The sequence below is a fragment of the Anopheles arabiensis genome, chromosome 3, assembly GCF_016920715.1.
Source record: "Anopheles arabiensis isolate DONGOLA chromosome 3, AaraD3, whole genome shotgun sequence".
Lineage (NCBI taxonomy): Eukaryota > Metazoa > Arthropoda > Insecta > Diptera > Culicidae > Anopheles > Anopheles arabiensis.
Window position 1 is genome coordinate 76,155,185 of NC_053518.1, and position 14,502 is coordinate 76,169,686.

Consider the following 14,502-nt stretch of genomic DNA (forward strand, 5'->3'; position numbering starts at 1 on the left):
CGTTATGTGTTCAAGCCTAGAATGGACCGTCCCCCCGTAGCAAGGATTTGACTTATTTGGCTGCGTGGTAATGAATTAAGTCTTGAAAGCCTGTAAAAGCCGGCATATCCGTGTAGGGCGTTACGCCAAATAGAAGAAGAAGAATAAGAAGATGTGTTCATTGAGAAAATGAAATATTTAGTATATTAACATATCATGACAAAGAATTAACCTGAAAGGATAATTCAGGATAAAAATGCACAAATTTTCTTATTCCTAGTACTAGCAAAGATAGAATAATCTACTTAATCCTTTGGATGGGAAACGTTCTGGTAGAAACGAGTGGTGGAACAATTATAGCAATCAAAATAAAGATATATGGAACTTAAGAAGGTCATATTCTAATTATTTGTATGGTTCATCGCTAAAATAAAGTTATTCAATACACCCTTTTAGTTTGTTTAGTACATTACAATGATTTATTGTATGTAATAATTCCATGGAACTACACTTTTCTAACCATGTAGCTTACCTTTTCCGTATCTTTCGATTGTAGTTTTCATTCGATGTTCCAAGGACTTGAACTAAACAATCGTTTCGCCTTGACCGCCTCCATGCAGGCACGAGCCTGGGTTCACCTTTTTACGACCATCACCTTCATGCCAACGGCACGATCCAAAACGACCAATTATTGCAAAGTAAATTGTTGGCAACATAAACAATCCTCCGATAGGTTTGTTGAGCGTCCCTGAAATCATGGCGTGCTTTATGGAATCGAGCTCGGATATGCCTCGAGGATACGTTTTCCTTTTTCGCACCATTTTACAATTAGGCAGAGGAACGCGCACCCAGTGTTTGTCCGTGACATTGGCTGCGTCGTAATGGTGTGTGTGAGTAGCCCAGTGACGGAAGATGTACTTGCAGGTAGCGTGCCAGCGTGTACGGGAAGTGATTTAAAATTTTATTACTTAATTACCTTCAGCCCTTAGGACCGGGAAGATCCGTCCGAGTGGTTGTAAAGATGCCACACGCCCGTCGAAAAGTCAACCGTTCCCTCGAGTTGTTAAGACGGACAGGGCAGCCCGTTTGATGACGTTAAGCGTCCGGTAACGGCACAAATAAAACACGTTCAGCAATTACATTGCCCGCCCGTTGCTTCCGGCAAATTCGGCTCGCTTGCCGAGGCCGTGGAACTCCAAACAAATGGCCCAAAATCAAGGTAAGCACGTCGCTAATCGTCGCCAACCCTCACGTCACCTTTACTACGCTCAAGGACAAAAACGGAGCAGTCGGGACTTCTTGGAAAAAGTCATCCTGCCAATAAAGCGACCGAAAAGCGACGGCTTTGCTTCCTCGCACCATGTCCAACTAATTGACGCCCCCGGAGTCTATTATTCTGCCATTGCCATTGGGGCACGCCAGGACATGCCCCCCCCCACCCCCCCGTCCAATGAGCCCGGGCACGCAAAATTGAGTTATGCTCGTCTGTTACCGTAAATTTCGAACAAACCCCGGGTGCTTCAAGCTGGATAGTCACCGGTTTCCTGGGCAAAAAGACGTGAGCTACACGATTACGACCTTGTTTATGATCTGCTTCAAAATTAAGCTAGCAAAAGCGTCGCAGGAACAGTTGTACCGTCAGGCTTTCCTGTTGCTAGCCGTTCATGGAACGATTATCATCTGTGGGCCGGTTCGTATAAATAGCGAAAATCTACCGAGCGCAGATACACATTATCACCAGGCCCCACATTTAATGGGTGCCCGTCTTAACGTCCAGCAATGGTTTTGCATTAGCCTGGCGCTCGCTCGGGTCTGCGATAAGTCAGTTTTGCGAATGGAGAGCGAAATTTCAAAAGTTTCGGGAATGAAAGGAAAGGAGGAAAACCTTCAGCTGTTGCGAATAAACAACTTACCCAGAGGGGGGAAAAATAAAGTTTCGGTCAAGTTTCTCCCGACGACCCTCCCTGTTGGTCGGTTTCGCTTTTACAAGTTTTCACAGTGAATGATTTACTGGAGGCGCCCCTGTTCGGTAGCAGACTTTTTAAAGTGTTCCTAAAACATTCACACGCACATACATACACACACAACTGGTGCAAGTGATGATACTCGAATGTAAGTAGACGTTTTGGTGTGAGTAATTTAACTTTAGCGGAGCTATGAAGCAAACAATCAAAACGAAAAAAACTCGAAATCCTATGAGTTTGTGAAGTTTGCTTTCGTTGCAACAAGTACAAGCTAAATTAACTAACTAGAGCACAAAAAAAGGAAGTAGAAGCAGTAAGTAAGTAAGTAAGACGATATTGTTGATGTCATATTTAAAATGGTAAAAGTTTTTGACCAAAAGAAGTGCTAGCCACCTGATGCGCGTAGGAATGACTCGTTTTGGTGAGGCTCAGGTGAGATCTAACGAAACTACTTAGCGTTCATCATAGTCAATAGCCGATTAATCAATATTCAGGTTGTAAAATGTTGGAATTGCAGGTCTCTCTGGAGGTGATATTTTAAGAATGTTGCTTTAGATGCGTTTACAAGTTGATGGAGGCGAATAAGCCATGCCAGCGTTGTCTTTAGTTTAGGATAAAAATAGCAATCGTAACAATCTACGCGGTAATCTGAGAGTTATAAAGTACCACAGGAGTTGATTCATAACCAAGTTATGTTCCAATTTCTAGATAAAACCATTTCGTCATGTATGTACTTGAATTTGGAGGATATTATCAAGTAACATATTTTAACGATGAGACTTTGAAGTTGAGAACACTATCACATACGATTTGATGAAACATACGATTTGATACCTCTACTGAACTCTAGGATAAATTATCAAATAATTAGATGTGTAACACAGTCTGCCTAGGCTAGTCCACAAAAGTCATCTGCAAGAGAATTAATTTTGGCTTTCCATCTGACTGACAGATCCTTGCACCATCGTATACCGTACCGTCAAATTTTGTTTTGTATTGATGCAAAAAGTGTAAACAAACTTATATCACTGAGAAGATCTTCTTCTTCTTCTGCTTTGGCACAACCTATATCAGTCAAGGCCTGTCTACACCACTGGTGGGCTTGGATTTCAGTGACTTATTGACTACCCATAGCAGGATAGTTAGTTCTGCGTAGGGGATGTTCTTTACAGGAACTGGGTTTGTGTATCATACCGTAATGTCAAATATTCCATACCAAAACGAATATGCCTTATAAATACCTGAGTCTATATATCAAATGACTGCTAAAATCATTGAAATTACGTACAATGTTAAACAAGCAACTTAAACAATTCTGAATATCTTGATATATCTCATAATGTCACAAGGAATCAGGAAGTATCCTAAATGTTTTCGTACAAGCGCTTCCAAGTCGCGTCAAGCATATTGTTTTTTAATAAGCTTAATTTTTTATAAAAAAAATCCAGAAAAAAAGAAAGTAAAACATCAAATAATAATAAAAATGAATCGACATTAAAGAAGGTACAAGATTATTATTTCAGAAATTATTCAAGATAAATCTAAAAGTTCATCTAGTTTGCAGGACAAGTTTATCGGTTATTTGCAGATGACTTTACGATAAAACAAATGAACCACTTTTCCATGAGTGATTCAAAAGAACTGTCCAACGAAGAGTAAGTCTCTAGTTGGATTTTCCACTCCCACTACAATGTTTCGCTCAACCTAAGCGCATTCTCGTGTTTCGTGGTTAGGCAACCAACGATAGTTATACGACGGCTTCAGGCTAATATGCGTCCAGATAGATTATGACATTCCCTGTCCAGTGCCGTGCCATTTTCATTTCTATTTCCACTTCTCCATTGCCACTTCGAAAAAGCAATCAAGCGCGAACGTCGTTCGGTTCCGGGCTTTGGCCCCCCAGAGCCATGTCCCACAGTGCTGCCGTGCCACGTCCCGTTCGGGGGTTCTTTCGCATTTGGCCCACAGAAATAACCACACAGCTGTGAATAATAAAAGCCTTCCCAATCATAGCCACTCGCTTCAGTGGAGTGGGAGGGACAAAAAAAGCAACCCACGGACCACGATCCACGGGCACGGTGTGCGGATATGTTTCTTCATAATTCGCTTGACGTTTCCTTCTGCCCACACGGCAGGCTAAAAAAAGGAAGCAGACCATGATGATGAAGAACGAGAATAACAGGGGAAAAAACAACAACTCGAAAAGCAAACACGTAAGGATGTCCGGTGCCGGTGCTGCCACCTTAGCGGATCGTTCCCACACCATTCGCAGGACCGCGCGAAGCACACGGGATATCCTAATTTCCTGCTGCCGTACCTCTTGCCTGTTGTGGTTTCCGAAAACTCATCAACACGATTGTTTTTGCAAACAACTTGACACACACACACATACAGATACACACATTCGTAGAGTTTTCCGCCTGACAAGCTGTCGGCACACAAATCTCCAGTAACCTGTTGTCCCGATGGTCGAAAAGTCTCAGCGGTACGCTCAGCGTCGCCCGCAAAACCCCCCTCCGTTTTTAATCTGATCGCTTCGGCTGAATGGAAGCGAAATTTGTACGCTTCGTCACTATATCAGCACGCTACCATCGGGCTCGGTCCGCGTGTTTTATTATTTATATGGCCCCAGGATATGTGCCAGGATTTGGACGGAGCGAGCTGTAGCTGGACCGACGCGTTCCGGAACAGTCGGTGCTCGGCTACAACGCGATGGGCTTGGATCGTGAGAAATACACCTGCTTGTGGTGGTCGAGAACCACAGGTAACGCATTGCTGGATGCTGCTGGTATGAGAGGTTTCGTCCGGTCATGCCGGAATCACGCGAACAGGTTTTGTTCGATCCGGGGACGCCGTTGAATGGTCGATCTCGAGAGCCACAAGTGTACGAATGAGTGTGCGAAGAGCAGCAGCAACCAATGCACCAATGGCATTTGTGGAACTGTGGTATTGTGGGCTCTTGCGTCTTGCGAGAAGCAGTGAATGAAGCGGAATCGAACGACGCTTGGTGCTTTGGAAGCAATTCCCGGGCGGGTTGCCGGGTCGGGTTGTGATGTGGGGGATTATAAAGATGTATAGATAATGAAGCAGAATCTTGGGCCAAAAGGGCCTCCTTACGAACCTCGGAGATGATATATATTTATGATCTTACAAATTGTCATAAGAAAGACAAATCTATGGTTCGAATAGCAGCTCCGATCAGTAGAACCTTTTTCTGGTTGGCATTCGAGACAGTTTCTATGTGCGTGTGTGTGTGTATATGTGTTTCGGGGGACGCTTTCCGGTGCTTAAACATATCTATGGATCTAATAACCCGTGGTCGAACAATTGGTCGGGAGGAAGACATTTCTCTTCTCTGGCCAACAGCGATTCGTGCATTCAATTTGAATAATTTTATCTAGATGCTCCGAACCCGGAGGACGAGGTACAAAAGCATCTGTGTGGGTTGTTTTTTTTTGTTTTCTTCTTAAAGCTTGGCTTGAAAAGTGTCCATCGACACGGTTTCTGATGTCATTATCGTTAATAAAGCGTTGTGGGGATCGTTTAGAATAAACGGGGGAAAAATATGAATAATATTTTATCACAAGTATCCTCTGGGGAATGGGTTGGTTCAAGTTTATACGTGCATTTAGGGATAGTGTTGGTGCAGTCAAAGGTGCATTTTGATTGACAACTCGCTGGAAGGACTTATCGGATGTGGTTTACATATAAAGAAAACAGTTTTTTATATAAATGCTAGAAAAAGAATGATTTTAAATAGCAAAACCAGTTGTCTAAATGATTTACAGAAAATCGAAAAAAATGTTATGTATTTACATAGAAAAGGATAATCGCAGGTTGTACAGGACGATTACATTACAATAGTTATTTTTTGTGAGTGTTTTTATTTTGGTTCTTTGTATCTGTTTTTTGTATATTTTGTATCTGTTCCTTATTCTTTCTAAAAACGTAACTTAGTTTCATAACAAGCAAACCAAATGTTATTGTTGCCTTAGGCGTATTGTTAATAAACTAACTACTGTTGGCTCGGCATGCGTTATTAAACTTTAGATTTTTTATTGTTTTCTACGAGAATCCACGTTATGGGCACCTGTTTTTCTTATTTGATTTTTAGCAGTTTTCTATGCAGGTTAATGTTGTTTTTTTTTTTGATAATACTATAAATTTCGTTCGATGTACACAAGAAGTAAAATAGAATATAGACTAAACTTATCCTAACATGTGTTTTTGGAACAAATGAATCCAGGATCTTCGACTTACAACAATTTAAAAAAAATGATACAACCAGCACTTTACCACTCTTTACTGGAAGTTTATCGTAAAATATTTAGTATTATGTAGCTTTTATGACATAACTCATAAAACAATTTTTTTATTCGTATATTGTCAAAATAACAAAAAAATATTGCAGTCTTGCAACGTCTCGTAGTTATAATGATTTTACAATATATATTAGACAGTTCCTGTATTTTAAATTAATTATTTAATAACAATAACTTTAATGAACAAACTAGTATTACTGTTTCAAGTCACATTGACGATGAAATAAACAAATAAAAAAGACTAACAACTTGTTTGCTCCTCTCCACAATAGAATATTAAATAATATATTATCATTTGAATGGCATGTGTGTGCACTTTAATCTTCCAACATAACCATCAACTGTCACATTTGCTTAATATTTTTTGAAGGCATAAAAGCATCATAACAAATGATGGCTGATTTTCACATTAAGATTAAACACGATAATACCATCGGATTAAATAAAAAGCAACAACAATCCATTGATTTCGCTCTGCTTCCACCTCGCTGTGATTGTGTTTGTCTTTCTCTCCCATTCCCCCGTAGTGCGACATCAAAAATCGATCCCGCTACCGATCGTACCGGGTAGGTATATCGTGGTGCGGTCGCAGTTGAATCAAAATTAATCCGCAGGCTCGGTGGTACCTTCGTCGGCCTCAAATGTGTGGTGTCCAATCGGTCGATGATTGATTGATCGGACGTGGACACTCGCAGGGCGGACTCATTTAACTGTCCCAGGCAACCTCTTTAAATCCACTGCTTGAGATGCATCGCGCTGTCAATGGAGCGATCCGTGCGACGGTTCGATGTAAATCAATGCTCAAATCCATTTAATCTGTTTCGGTTACGGATATGAGGAGGAAAATTCTTTCGCTCTTTGTGTTAGGAACAGGACGGAAAAGAAAAGAATATAGGACAAAGAAGTGAAGTTGACATTTTTGATGAAAGTTTAAAAAAACCATGAAATGATTAGAACCCCACAAAAAAGTGCCACATTATCAGAGAACTGTCCATCAGGGTGCGCTCGCTTCATAATCCTTTAATGGATGCAATGCACATTTTGGGCCACCTAAGAGCAGACCCAACCAACCCTACCAGGCCAGGAAGCGCTCAGCAGAAAAACTCATTTCCTTTCGGTTGTATGGGGATCTTTCCCGAAAGCCCGAAAAAAACAGCTTCCTGTACAAGTTTGATGGCTAATATTTTGGTTACCGGATTCTCGAGGCTACCCTTTTGGGCTACGGGGCAACTTTTACACGACTGCAACACAGTGAAAATATATAAAACGCCAACAATCCATAAATAAGATTTTCACCATTTTCGCCCTGTCACCCCAGGAGCAAAAGCGCTTTGGTTCGTGGGAGTTTTCGTGCGAGTGCGAGGGCCCAAATAAAAAGTAGTAAAGCGAAAATAAACCCCTTACGCTTCGCCTTTCTTCACTTTCCGGGGTTACTGTTTTTTCTTTCCTCTTTTTGACTGTTGTAAGATTATTTTTCTCGTACTTCATGCCCTCGAGAAGCACACAAAAAAGGGCAAAGGGTTTCTCGTGCTTGTAAAGCTGAAAGGATGCCACCACCTCCGCATCCTTTTTGCTCGCTTTAGCTTCCTGCAACTGCGGCCGCATGAGGAAATACCATAATTTATTGATAAACCCTTTTGGCAAGGATCGGTCGAAATTGAACAGCTAATCGAACTGTACGTGGCAGACCCACGGCGAACGGGCGAAGCCGGGCGGAGTGAAACGTCAACGATCGGTCAAAGGAAGGGTGAAAAAAGTTGGCCGGGATCATAATTTCACTCCACACTCGATTTAATCCTGTTCGATTTCCTCCCGTTTGCACCCTCGCTGCTCGCTACGGCTCGCTCAGGAGAAATGAAGAGGTCAGGTTAGGTTTAGGTCAGTTTGTTGCCTTGCTTGTTCGCTTTCTCTCGTTCTCCCCTCCCGCTTTCCTTGATTTGATTCTATTCCCGCTGCTTCCCGACGGTTCAAACCACCGAGCGGTGTTTGAAGTTCGCTTCTTCAGAGCGCCGTCCAACAGCGCTCGTTTTATCATCGTCGAATTATTTATCCACCCCGGATTAGCGGCATGCGATGCGCTCGTTTATGTCGCTTTGGTTTCACATACCGATACATTTCTTATCTATTCCTTCGATAATTTTTTTCTTCTTCTCCGGTTATTGCTTTACGACACCGATCATCGTTCGAAGTCGATGCGATTTGAAGACCGGTTCGGTGGCGACCATGCGGGGTTACGTGCCAGGGATCGCTTTCTGGCCTTTCGACCCTTTTCCGTGCAGTGATAGAAAGCACCAACAAAAAAAGCGAATCAAGTCAATCGTCTAATGAACAAACGAATGCTGCTCTATCGCGTGCAAACGGGGGAAACGGGATGAAACAAAAATAAACGCGTGATGCTTGAACGGAAAAGGGTGACGGTCAGTGCGTGCGCTCGTCGCCGAACGGACGGTGGGAAAGAATCGAAAAGCTATAATCTATTTTTCGAGGGGTTTTTTTTTTATTCAAAAATCTTCTGTCCCTGGGGATGAGGTTGTAGGTAAATTAATTCAATTTGTAAGTGTCTGTCGCCATAAATAATGGGGACGAATCGATCATTCAATTAAGTTGTAAACTAATAAGTTTTAGAAGCGTTAAAAGCCCCTTGGCCGCCTGTTTTGTTGTTCTGGTTTGAGTTATTGTAAGCGGGCGAAGTGTTTAACATGAATTATTATGTGACGAGAAGCTAATTTACAAAGAGTTATAATTGTGTTTAAATGCTTTTGTTCTGTGATTGTCGAATGTAAGCAAGTTTGAATAGACATATTTTTTTTAATGTTTTCTCCATTTGTCTGTAGGTGAAACATCAGTTTTCAATCACATCACAACTCGAAGAATAAACCCACGAAACGGGGAAGCGATAAATTAATTTTGCTCTCTGCACAAAGGCTAGGCATTCACTAGATGTCTATCAATTGATTTATAAGCGATCTATCTGTAAGGGGTGCATGATTAATGAACGTTGGTCATCTTTCGCCGATCGTTCGTTTGGCTGACCACACGCTGAGGGCTCATTAATCATGCTCGCAAGTGAGTTTCAATAAATTAGAACAAAATAGTTTACATTTTCTTGTTCTATGGTGGAGAACTGGTTTGAAGAATGAATCATGTTTTTTCGTCATTATGGAGTAATTTAGTGTTCAAAAAACTGTTTAATATACGCCTGAAAGTAGGCAATTGCTTTGAACATGTTGAGGGTGACGTTTCTGGTCCTTCAAACCGGATTGAAGGAAATGACATATTTCATATTTACTTTCAAGCTGGATTTTAAACTTTTTCAAGCAAGTTTTATTTGTTACAAAATGGCAAAATCTCTTTTCTCGCTCTTTGCTGTACTATTCCCATTTTCAACATTACATTACGGTTTGATAATTACTCGGTAAGGTCTTCATCAACCCGTACCACACTTTGGTAGCATCAATTTAAGCACATTGTTTGCCGCTTCAACCCATCGTTAGCGTTTTGCAAAAGTCATTTGCCCGCCCAAGCCAATGTTGCTGGTTAGCGAACGGATCCAACTGCGAGGCGTGTGGGGGAGGTCAACACAGAGCAAAAGCTAAAAATAAATCACCCAACCGTTTGCAGCGCCGATTGGCGGCGCTTTAAGGCGATGATGAGTTTTCTGTTTGATTTATTGGCCGAAGCGCGGTAAGCTTAATTGCTTCACGCTACCTACTGCCAACTGCTTCATCAAACTGCCACCTCCAGTGGGCCTTCGGGTTTGTCCGGTGTAGCGACTGTACACGAAAAGCGATTATGATCGAGCGGGTGTGAGCAATCCTTCCGTTCGTCCGGGGGAGCACTCTAGCCAAAGCGTAATGGAGACTGATGAGAGACGCAATAAGATCACCTGTTCTTCTGCTGCTGCTGCTGCTGCCGAGTTGGATTCCAGCACCAGAAACGACCTGAAACGAATGGAAAATCTTCCAGTGGTGTTTTGTGGAATCTCATCAAAGTAAATGAAGGTGAAAAAACGCCGTAACCCACAGTACTTTGCAATCTAATCGACGAGGAAGCAAGTAGCTAGGCCCGAGAACGCCGTTGCAATGCGTTGCTCATCACAGAGGCGCTGGAAAGCTTCCGAACACAGTCTCCCAGAACCGCGGGCGTTATCCCCGAGGGGTAGCAGATTCTTCACACCATCCAATTTCCTTAACAATTAAAATATTTTCTCCCCTTCGCCGCGAAGCAAACGGCTCGACTTCGATAATGAAGAGGATCGAATGATCATGCGGGTTTTCGGGCCGTCTGCTTCCCCCGAAGTGGAGAAAATTAATTTCACGGATCGGAAGCGAAGCTCCCGCAGCGGAAGCCGATGCCGGGAAAGTGATGGTCACAGGTTCTCAGCTCAGCTTGCCTTATCTAATCAGCCGGCTCACCCGACACGGGATAGTCGTCCGAAAAGGGCAAGTTGGGTTTTTTTTCACGCATTGTTTCTTCACCCAAGGTCTGGTGTTGGAGTTTGTGATGTTCTTAGTGACCCTATAGGTTCGCCAGCACTTGGGTCAAAACATTCTTCCACGTTAGTTAACTACACCCAAGCGCGTGAGAGTCTTTGCGCGGGAAAGTATCATAAAAGGAGATAAACTACACGTTTACTTCCTCCCCCTTTGGGCGCAATGTGGCGATCGTTTGCCTCGATGGGAGCGTAATGTAATGAGTCTTAACCAGGCACAGAGTCTTTGCTGGTGAGAAAATCGAATCTTTGATGGGTGCGGACATTACATTTCATAGCGGCTCCCTGAATCCATCCGAACGTACCTTTCTGTTTCATTTCAGAGGTTTTATTTTCTCTTTCTTCGATACTTAAACGTACATTGTAATGGAGAAGCGAACATTCAGTAGCAGTAATAAACTAGTACAACAAGCTCTGCTATAAACATTGCCGGTACCAACAGTACCCACTGTCCGATTTTATTTGGGAACTCACCAACGCAATCGTCTGTACAGTTTGGGAAGTTTGGTGGGAGGGGGGGGGTATAGTTAAGGTTGAACCGAAATAAAAATGGTTCATTTCGATGCCCAAAAGCAAACAACGAACTTGTAGCCTTCGAGGAACTAGACAACCCTTACCTGCTCTAAAAATGCTTCCCCAACATATCTCTTCATATCTTAATTAATTTAATTTTACGGAATTCGCTCTCACCGTTCAAGTGAAGCGGGTTTTGCTGGAACAAGACCGCTGAAGTTGAGGAATTCCTAAACATTTCGAGATGGGCAAAAATACAGAAGGGTTCGTTGCATTTATGTTGCTGCTGCTCTTTTGACTTTCAGTCGGTGAGAACTGTGTATTCTGACCATCCTCGGGAATGGACGTTGAAATGGATGGCAACAACGGCAACACGCACACAAATTCCAGCAATGGTCCATTGCGGTATCGCTTCACTCGCACCGTACCGTACGCCGGTCGGTGAGAATACGGCTCATTAAATATTCATACGATTCCCGAATCAATTAAAACAATTCGGCACTATCGATTGCTTCCCCGGGCCCGGACACGGGGTACGAGACTAAACTTCTGTCTGGCCGGTCGTTCCACAGTCTCGGAACTCCATTTCAATGGAGCCGATCCATTTGTAGCGTGCACGGTCTATGGTATGCGAAAAATGGCACTAATCTAATCATGATTTTCAAACTTTCCGATTTTGTCCCCCTCCGTTGCCCGATCGGTAGACGCGTAGACCTTTCCGTTTGGTGTGGTTATGCTCGTACGTATCTCGGGGTTCTCGGAGTTTCATTTCACATCCCTGTGGCATGTGTGAGATTTGCGTCTGCCTTTGCTGGGGAGCACCGTGCGGGGCTGTCGCAACGTTTGTTTTGCGATGCCTTGCGGCGCAAGCGGACGTACGGTGGGGCCCAGTGTCTAGCAGCCCGGAAGCTTAAGATAGTGACCGGGCGTGTTGAGTCGAGAACGGCGATACCGATTCCGTGTGAGAAATTTTCGGCCCGGGCCCGAGGTGAAGGTGCGAGGACTTTTTGGGAGCACGGATCAGGAAATAGCTATCAATAGCGATAGTCATTGGCCGGATGGAGTTAGATTATGGTGCCGACAACTCCGGGTGGCTGTCGGTGTTTCGGCGAGCTCGGAATTGGAAACACGCTCCCAACGCCTGCGGGCAGGTGGGAAATGATTTTTGGCCAGTCATTGGTAAAGGTGTGCCGCCTGATGGGTGGCGTGCTTGATTCCCAGGCTTAGGGAAGGGAAAAAGAGGTTTCGCGTTTGGTTCATCGCGTTGCAGACCCGTCGTTGACTCCGACATTATGGGCTTGATGAAGTTGTCTTAGCGATGATGAAGTTAACTGTGGAAAATGAATAGATATGTGTGTGAGTGTGTGGGATGTGCTAGGCTTTTGCGTGGAGAACGGTTCGAAAAGTTTCATAAACAATCGAGTCGTTCGGTCTCCAAAATTGAAATCCTGGATAGCGTCGGCAAGTAGAGGTTAAACGATGACTTGTTTGTTTGTGGAACAAATGAACTCCGAGAGTGTTTTTTAGTTATTATATTTAAGATATTTTTTAATGAAGATTCGAGAAAAGTTGAAAGAAAGTTGACAAAAAGTTTTGAATAAGAATAAGAATTCCAACAGATTGAGAAAGTGTCTGATGGCATGTAGTTCATTCTACAGTTCAGAAGTTCAGTATGTGTAGATATGTCGATTCAATTCTTAGGATCGTAGATGCTAGCCAAAGGTTGTCAATTTACTCAAAAATCCCATCGGAATTGGTGCAAATAACTCAATTTTTAGGAATAGTTTTAATCAAGCCAACGTTTCAACTTGATTCTTCTTCTATTTGGCGTAACGTTCTACGCGGAAATGCTGGCCTATACAGGCTTTCGAGACTTAATTCATTACCACGTAGCTAAAAAGTCAATCCTTGCTACGGGGGGGACGGTCCATTCTGGGCTTGAACCCATGACCCATGAGCATGTTATTTAGTCGTTCGAGTTGACGACTGTACCACAGGACCTGCCCCCTTTCACTTCAATTTCTTAAATTTCACTCAATTTCACTCGTATTCTGCATTACTGATCAATAGTATGCTGAGCCTGATTTTTGACGCCTCCATACCATACATTTCGTAGAACTTCTTCTGAGCCGAGATCTATACGCAATGTTGCAGATTGAATGAACTAAAGTTGCTAGATTGAGATGAATGAAGCGGATTGTAAAGTTGAAGAGCTGCTAGACATTGCAAAATTTTCATTTTTAAGACGTGTTAAGCTTCGGGACATTAAAAGTCCTTTGTTTATAACTATTCATATTGATCCTGTAAAGAATAAGAATTAATGAAGTGTAGTTAAAGTTGTAATTAGCGCCTTTCAATTTATAACAAGTACGGGATCACGTTTTCGATCCATGTGATTGTAAATTTCTCAATGTTGCAGGCGAGTAAACTAACTCAAACCTTAGAAATGCCAAGTATATTTGGTAGCTTACATGCATTAAGTCATGTTTACAGTCTCATGATGTAGTTTACGTTTAAAAGACTCCCAAACACTAACAAACCAACAGATAAAATTCCTAAGTAGCAATTAAAGCTATTCAATCTATAGCTAGTACGGGATCATGTTTTCGATGCATGTTATTGTAAATTACCCAATATTGCAGGTGAGTTAGTTGAATATTCAAACCTTAGAAATGCCAAGTATGTTTGGTAGCTTTAATGCATTAAGTCATGTTTGCAGTCTCATGATGTAGTTCGTCTTTAAAAGACTTCCAAACACTATCAAACCAATACATAAAATCCTTATAGCTGGAAGTGATTCATTTCGTGGACGCAATTTTTCTCCAGTCGGGGTTTTCCAAACGTGAAACTTATATCGAATCCAATTTCCACCACGTTCCTAATCCACAGCATGACTTCCATGTGTGCATCATTCCTTATGTGTGTGTGTGTGGAGTGTGTACGCCTTGATTGCTGAAATGGACTTCCCTGCTCTATATATAACAAGAGTTTCTGTCTGTTGTTTTTTCTCGCTTTCATTCATTCGCTTCCCACTGCTCCGCTGGTGCACGAGACGGAATCAATTTTTCCCGAGACTGAAAGTTTTCCACGTACCACGTATGCCCGGCAAAGGCGCTACCACCGATGACCATTAATCAATGCGCTGGGGAATAATATTTCTTGTTGATCGACGCTTTATTTGTTTTTGGCGTGCAAACACGGTATGATATTATGGAATGGGTGACGATGGGTG